The sequence below is a fragment of the Eptatretus burgeri genome, chromosome 1, assembly GCF_056783735.1.
Source record: "Eptatretus burgeri isolate ZD-2024b chromosome 1, Ebu_testis_v1, whole genome shotgun sequence".
NCBI classification, from domain to species: domain Eukaryota; kingdom Metazoa; phylum Chordata; class Myxini; order Myxiniformes; family Myxinidae; genus Eptatretus; species Eptatretus burgeri.
Window position 1 is genome coordinate 110,220,523 of NC_140961.1, and position 7,623 is coordinate 110,228,145.

Genomic DNA, 7,623 nt, shown 5'->3' on the forward strand with positions numbered 1-7,623 from the left:
AAAATATAGAAGGATGAAATCACACAAAACAAACAAACAAGGTAGGAATGGCACCACATTACGATGCCACAATAAGACACCACAATCCTCGTATGCATTACCATCACCACATCTTTTGCCATTTCACTTTTGTTGTGGGATCATTTTTTAAAAAATAATAAAAAGATTAATGTTTCATATATTTTGTTATTTTGGTTGGATTAAATCCATCAATGCTATAAAATTGTTTATTACGTGTTTCATTCCATTTGGGGGATGGTTTGGATATGTATCGCTTTTGGAATGGTACTGTCCATCTTCCCTCCTCCCATGATCCTGGCTTGGTTTGGTTGAGTTCACATTTACGTTCAATTTATTTTCCTAATAAAATGATTAATGTTTGATGTATTTTTAAATTTTGGGTTGTATGCACCAGCTCAGGGACAAAGTAACTTCCTCGTGTTGAAATCACCATCACGGCTTCAGCAGTTATTGAGGTAGGTTGGACTCTAATTTTACATTGTTTTGAGAGGGGAAGAAGCAGAATAAGAAGAAGTACAAATTGGCATTTTAGCGATCTCCCGATGTGATACTTTAGCGATGTATTCTGGAATTTTTTATGTCGTGGTCTTTCAGAAAACACTCGAGAATTAAAGGTATGCTTTTTAAATGCTTATGACTTCACTCTATAGTAGTTTACCAGACAGTACCTGCCCATAGGGTGGGGAGGGAATGAGGGGAGGGAATGGAAAGGTAGTGTTAGGGTTAGGGTTGGGGTTGGGGTTGGGGTTAGCTGTTACGGTTAGGGTTAGGGTTAGATAACCATAACCCTAACCCTCACAACTAACCCCTAACCCTAACCCGAACCCTAACCCCAGCAGCTTAGGTATCTCATCATATCCAACGGTTTGGCCATCTATAAAGGACAAACAAACATGAAAAATTGACGTTTTAGTCAATTTAGGACGTCATAACTCGAAAACCGCAAGTCGGAAGTCAATGTCGTCAATCAACTGTGTCATTTAATTTTGATTATCTGTCGAATGGCGTTGGTCCCATCTCGATCGGATGAAATTGACCCGGTGACCTTCACCCCTTGACCTTTGACCTTGAACTTGACTGCCCTATGTCCGTTCTCATGTCCCAAGGATCACTCATGCCAAGTTTCATCTCATTCCATCCAACGGTTCAGCCGCCTATAAAGGACAAACAAACAAACAAACACACAAACAAACACATACATACAAACATATTCTATTTTTTTAGTATAGTAGACTAGCAAAATACCCGCCCATGGGCGGGTACAGTTATCTGTTGAATAGCGTTGGTCCCGTCTCGATCGGATGAAATTGAGAAATTGACGTTATCCGGTGACCTTGACCCCATGACCTTTGACCTTGACCTTGATCCCCTTATGTCCGTTTCCAAGGATTACATATGCCAAGTTTCATCTCATTCTATCCAACGGTTTGGCCATCTATAAAGGACAAACAAACATGAAAAATTAATGTTTTAGTCAATTTATGACGTCATAACTCGAAAACCGGAAGTCGGAAGTGAATGTCGTCAATGAACTGTGTCATTTCATTTTGATTATCTGTCGAATTGCGTTGGTCCCGTCTCGATCGGATGAAATTGAGAAATTGAAGTTACCCGGTGACCTTAACCCCTTGACCTTTGACCTTAAACTTGACCCCCCCCCCCCACCCCATGTCCGTTCTCATGTCTGAAGGATCAATCATGCCAAGTTTCATCTCTTTCCATCCAACGGTTTGGCCGCCTATAAAGGACGAACAAACAAACACACATACATACAAACATATTCTATTTTTTTTAGTATAGTAGATTAGCAAAGTACCCGCCCATGGGTGGGTGCAGTTATCTGTTGAATGGCGTTAGTCCCGTCTCGATCGGATGAAATTGAGAAATTGACGTTATCCGGTGACCTTGACCCCGTGACCTTTGACCTTGACCTTGATCCCCTTATGTCCGTTCCCAACGATCACATATGCCAAGTTTCATCTCATTCTATCCAACGGTTTGGCCATCTATAAAGGACAAAGAAACATGAAAAATTGACGTTTTAGTCAATTTATGACATCATAACTCGAAAACTGGAAGTCGGAAGTGAATGTCGTCAATGAACTGTGTCATTTCATTTTGATTATCTGTCGAATTGCGTTGGTCCCGTCTCGATCGGATGAAATTGAGAAATTGAAGTTACCCGGTGACCTTAACCCCTTGACCTTTGACCTTAAACTTGACCCCCCCCCCACCCCATGTCCGTTCTCATGTCTGAAGGATCAATCATGCCAAGTTTCATCTCTTTCCATCCAACGGTTTGGCCGCCTATAAAGGACGAACAAACAAACACACATACATACAAACATATTCTATTTTTTTTAGTATAGTAGATTAGCAAAGTACCCGCCCATGGGTGGGTGCAGTTATCTGTTGAATGGCGTTAGTCCCGTCTCGATCGGATGAAATTGAGAAATTGACGTTATCCGGTGACCTTGACCCCGTGACCTTTGACCTTGACCTTGATCCCCTTATGTCCGTTCCCAACGATCACATATGCCAAGTTTCATCTCATTCTATCCAACGGTTTGGCCATCTATAAAGGACAAAGAAACATGAAAAATTGACGTTTTAGTCAATTTATGACATCATAACTCGAAAACTGGAAGTCGGAAGTGAATGCCGTCAATCAACTGTGTCATTTAATTTTGATTATCTGTCGAATGGTGTTGGTCCCGTCTCGATCGGATGAAATTGAGAAATTGAAGTTACCCGATGACCTTGACCCCTTGACCCCGTGATCTTTGACCTTGAACTTGACCCCCCTATGTCCGTTCTCATGTCCCAAGGATCACTCATGCCAAGTTTCATCTCATTCCATCCGACGGTTCGGCTGCCTATAAAGGACGAACAAATAAACAAACACACAAACAAACATATTCTATCTTTTTAGTGTAGTAGATAAGCCTATCATTGTGTATACATTTGAATGGGCAGCCATTTTTTCCCACCTTAACATCCCTCTATATGGAGTACTACTACTCCATGATAATCCTCCTTCCCGTTTCAAATTAAATTAAAGTTTTATTGTTTTACAACTTTCGAATATAGCGATAAGATGAAGAGTTGAAGTTCCGTTACATCTGACATCCATCATAACATAATTGAGCATCTTACGAGTGAAAGTGAACCACATTAATTGTCAAACGGTGCCTTTCACAAGGAATGCCACATTTTTTCCAAAGTTCAAAAGGAATGTGGTGTAGTTTAAACAATGAGCTCATAGCAGCCATCAAACAAATGCATTTCACCTTGTCAGCCTCGTGTTCTTGCTGGTAAAAGCCATTATTTTGAAAAGATGGAGAAATACCAGGTTTCCATGTGATGTTACAACAGACTTCCAGTTCCACCCATTGCAGTAATTTCAGGCTTTTTGGTGGGCTCGGTGCAAAGGGCATTTCAGACTTCCACACTGATGAATGTGACTACATCTTTTGTCGATATTTATTTATTTTTGCACCAAAAGTTTGATTGATTATTTTTATTTACACACAATTGGTTATCTTGCCTGACAAGCACATTTGAAACGACTTCATTAATTATACAGAAGGTAGCTGAATGAGGGTATTGGTTTCAATAGTGACATGCAGCGAGTTAATGATGAGTTCCTGGCTATTATTAAATTTGTGGGGGAAATTGATAGATTTTAATCTTATAAAAGAGACGAAACACAAGAAAAAACAACAGTTGAGATTACAATATGATATGAACACAACAGAATGAAAGGGTTTGGATGAAAAATAAATGTTCATATTATTTGCAAAAGCTGCCTTTTTATGGTTTGATAAGGAAGAACAAGCTCAGTGTTGATAGTCCTTCATATTGTTTGTTTTAACAAATGCATCCACAAAAAAAAATCTGATCCCAAACCAAATATGGAGAACATAATGTGAGTAAATGGATCAGAGAATTTGATTGGTGTTTACGAAGCATGGAATGAAGGGAACACCCTCCCTGCCTCAGGCAGAGCAAATTCCAGTACCACCTAAAGCACAATTTTCGTCTGGAGTTACCCCATCAGGTATAGATATTTCGGAGGCTAGGTTTTGCTGAAGCACATCATCGCCAAGTTGCAATATAATATGTAATGGATGTTGTCCATATCGCAGTTGTTTTATTGAGATGACATTACTTAAAAGGTACTTGAACTAGCTATCTGGAGAGTGGCTGCAGGAATTATCTGTGATGCTTGTTCCAGCATGCCACGCGCTCTAGAAATAATGGGAAGTAATGCCAACTGGCAGCTGCTTCCAGGATTTTCTTCGATGCGCTCGGAGCAGTAGTTGATCCCCCTCCTTACCCCCCCCCCATACCCCACCACTCATCCACCCACGATGAACCATTGGATAAACGAGTGAGTCAGCCAAATAGACATCCACTGGGAGGTAGGACCTCATGTTAGCATCATAAATAACAATGACAGGTCTGTTGTTAATAATATAGAGGTAATTGTTTCTTGAGGAAAATGATGAACAAAAATAAGAGAACAAGGAATAAAGATCCATATGGTCATCAGTGGTACTTGATCAGAGGCCAGATTTTGAGTGCTGGCAGGCATGTCTTAGAACACATCAATTTAACTTGATTCAGGGACAGGAGAATACAGCAGTTGATATCATGCTGTACTATCAGTTGCTTGGTCCTTGATTTATTCTGTCGCTAAAGGGGCTCCGTATATTATATTCGGTTTCATTCATGCTTTAGAGTTTAGACTTTAGATAGTATAAAGTGTTTCAAATACTTTTTACTAAACTTAATGCTATTCATTTCTCTAGCCCACAATGACAGCTGAAGCCAATGTCTATCACATTCAATATAGCTGGACATTCAAATTTTACAAGTTCGACCTCTTTCTATATGGCAGGGGGAACTTCTAAAAATTCCTTGTGTTCCTTTGTGCTGATGATGTCATGCACAAACCTATGTACAGTACAACATATAGCGCATTCGCTTAATTGTGGCTTGATGTGGTGGCAATGCAGCATGCAAGGCACAAAGCTGACAAATCTCACTTTGTCACACCTTCTGTTTCTCAATATCATAATAAATACATTGCAAACCTTATTAAATTATTTAATACTTCTATTATTAAAAAAAACAAAACATGAATTCATCTTTAAAACACCACTTCAGGCCAAAAAAATACAAATGGACTGCGTTACTCGATGGATCTGCATAATTCATTATTTTCTTCACTCCAAGACAATCCCACCTCCAAAAAAACCAATCAATCCTGGCTAAAATCCATCCTTGCATTGCCAAGATATTAAAGCTTTCTGTAAACCCCCCTATTCTATAATTGCTAAACACTCTTTGCATGATTAATTGCATGCGTCATTACTCCAGTGATTAAAAGATGAACAAAAGGAATTTACTCCTGAATAAAGATCGACCATGCTTTCGCAAGAAACACAAGGAATTTAGACACAGGAGTCCATTTGGCCAATCAAGTCTGTGCTCTACCAACGCCACATTAATAAAATCTATCAGTTTATCTACTTATATTCACAGGGTAGTGAAGGTGAAGGGTGAGAGTGGACTCAGGAGGGGGAGCAGTGGGAAGGCACAGGGACATCACCAGGGTATTTGTATTTTATGGGGTTTTTTTGGGCGGGGGGGGGGGGGATGGTAAATGGAGTTGTCGAGTGAGGAATGAACAAACATAAATATTCACCTTTTGACGAGACACTTTGACAGACATAAATATCACTACATAGGTATCCATCCAATCACCCATCATTGCCCAAACTACCTAACAATCCTGCCTTCTATCCCCAAAGTTTCTCGGTATGGAATTCCAGTTTAAATCTATCTACTGTTTCTGCTGTCACTACCTTTTCAGGAAGACAATTCCATGCATTAACTATTCTCTGAACAAAAGAACCCTCTCTGCTTTACTACCATCCTAACTTTGTACTTCCTTACTTTCAAGCTTATGGTCTTTGATACTATCACTGTAAACTTTACTTTCTTCACAAATAAACTAACGACATAGCAAGTCCTTATGTTGGCGAGTAAGTTGCTGCTCTTGCTTTCCCAGGGGTGGTAAGAAGAATGAATAGTCCGTAGAAGGACAGACGCTCATCCCCCGACAAAGGGTGGTCATAGTTGGCGTGCATTTAGTGATAAAGTCGATTTTAAGTTTGATTTGATGGAAAATTATGGGCCTTGGGGGCTGAAAGGCCTGATTACAGAATCGGAATTCACGCAGTGAAAACTTTGTCAGACAAGTGGATCCTGAATTGATGAAAATCATTCCATTAGCTTTTGTACAGTGAAAGGACCCTTGAACCATTTAGACCCTAAATGGGGTGTAAAGGGTCAAAATTGGTCTAAAGGATGTAAGGGTCTAAAGCATTGAAATGGACTTAAAAGGAATAAAAGGGTCACAAAAAGTCTCAAAAGGACTAAAAAAAAGTCAAAATATTCTACAGGTCTAAGAGATCTAAAGTGTTTAAAGGTCAAAATGGCCAATGGGGGTTTTAAAGGGTTATAAAGAATCCAAAGGGTCACTGCGATTTAAGAGGTCTAAAGTGTTGAAAGTGTCTTGAAAGGTCTAAAGGGTCTAAAGAGTCTAAAGGTCAAAGGGTCTCCAGGTGTAAGTGGTTTAAAAGGTCATAAGGGTCTAAAGGTCTACAGGGTCCAAAGGGTACATTGCAAAAGTAGTTAGGATCTAAAGGTTGTCAATGTTTAAAGGCATCTAAAGGGTCTTAATAGGGTCTCAAGGTCAAACGTTTCAAAGAGTCAAAGGTCAAAATGGTATTTAGGTGTAAAGGGTCTTAAGGTGTAAGGGTTATAAAGGGTCTAAATTTAAAGGGTATGTTCCAATCGTAGTTCGGGTTTAAAAAGTCTCAAGAGGTCTAAGATGTCAAAAGATGAAAGGGTCTCATGTGTTGAAAGTGTCAAAAGGGTCTTCAAAGGTCTAAAGGTCAAAAGGGTCCATAGGTTTAAGGGATTGAAAGGTCTACAGGGTATGTTCCAAAAGTAGTTCGGTCGAAAGGTTCTAAAGGTTCTAAAGGATGTAAATATCTGAAGGGTCTTAAAAAGGGGAAAAGGGTCTTAAAAATTCAAAGGGGTTTAAAGCGTCAAAGGTTCGAAGCAGTCTCATGGGTCTAAATAATCTAGAATGTTGAAGGGATCTAAAGTGTCTAAAGGGGTCTTCATTTTCTTCAGGGGTTTAATTGTATTGTTACAGTTTTGTAAGACCCCAGGGAGTTACATACATCACATAAAGGAACCCTGGAATTTAGATATCTCAATAGTAATTTTGTTTAGATGGCCTTTCCCCTTGTATCAGTGGAAAGGGAAATGCATTGCGGTTGTGTAGCAGGTTTGAATCCCCTTTGTAACTCTTCGCTAAATCCCCTCTCTTCTTGTGTCCCTTTTACTTTCTCCTCCCCATCCTCATAATCTCTCTCGTTCTCTGCACCTAATTACTGTGCATCCATAGACGCACAACACACTTAATATTACATTACAATTACATTTCATTACAAAACCACAACAGTAGAGGATAAATGGGGTTCTGAGGCAGTTATTCAAATGAATGGGGAAAAAAGGAAA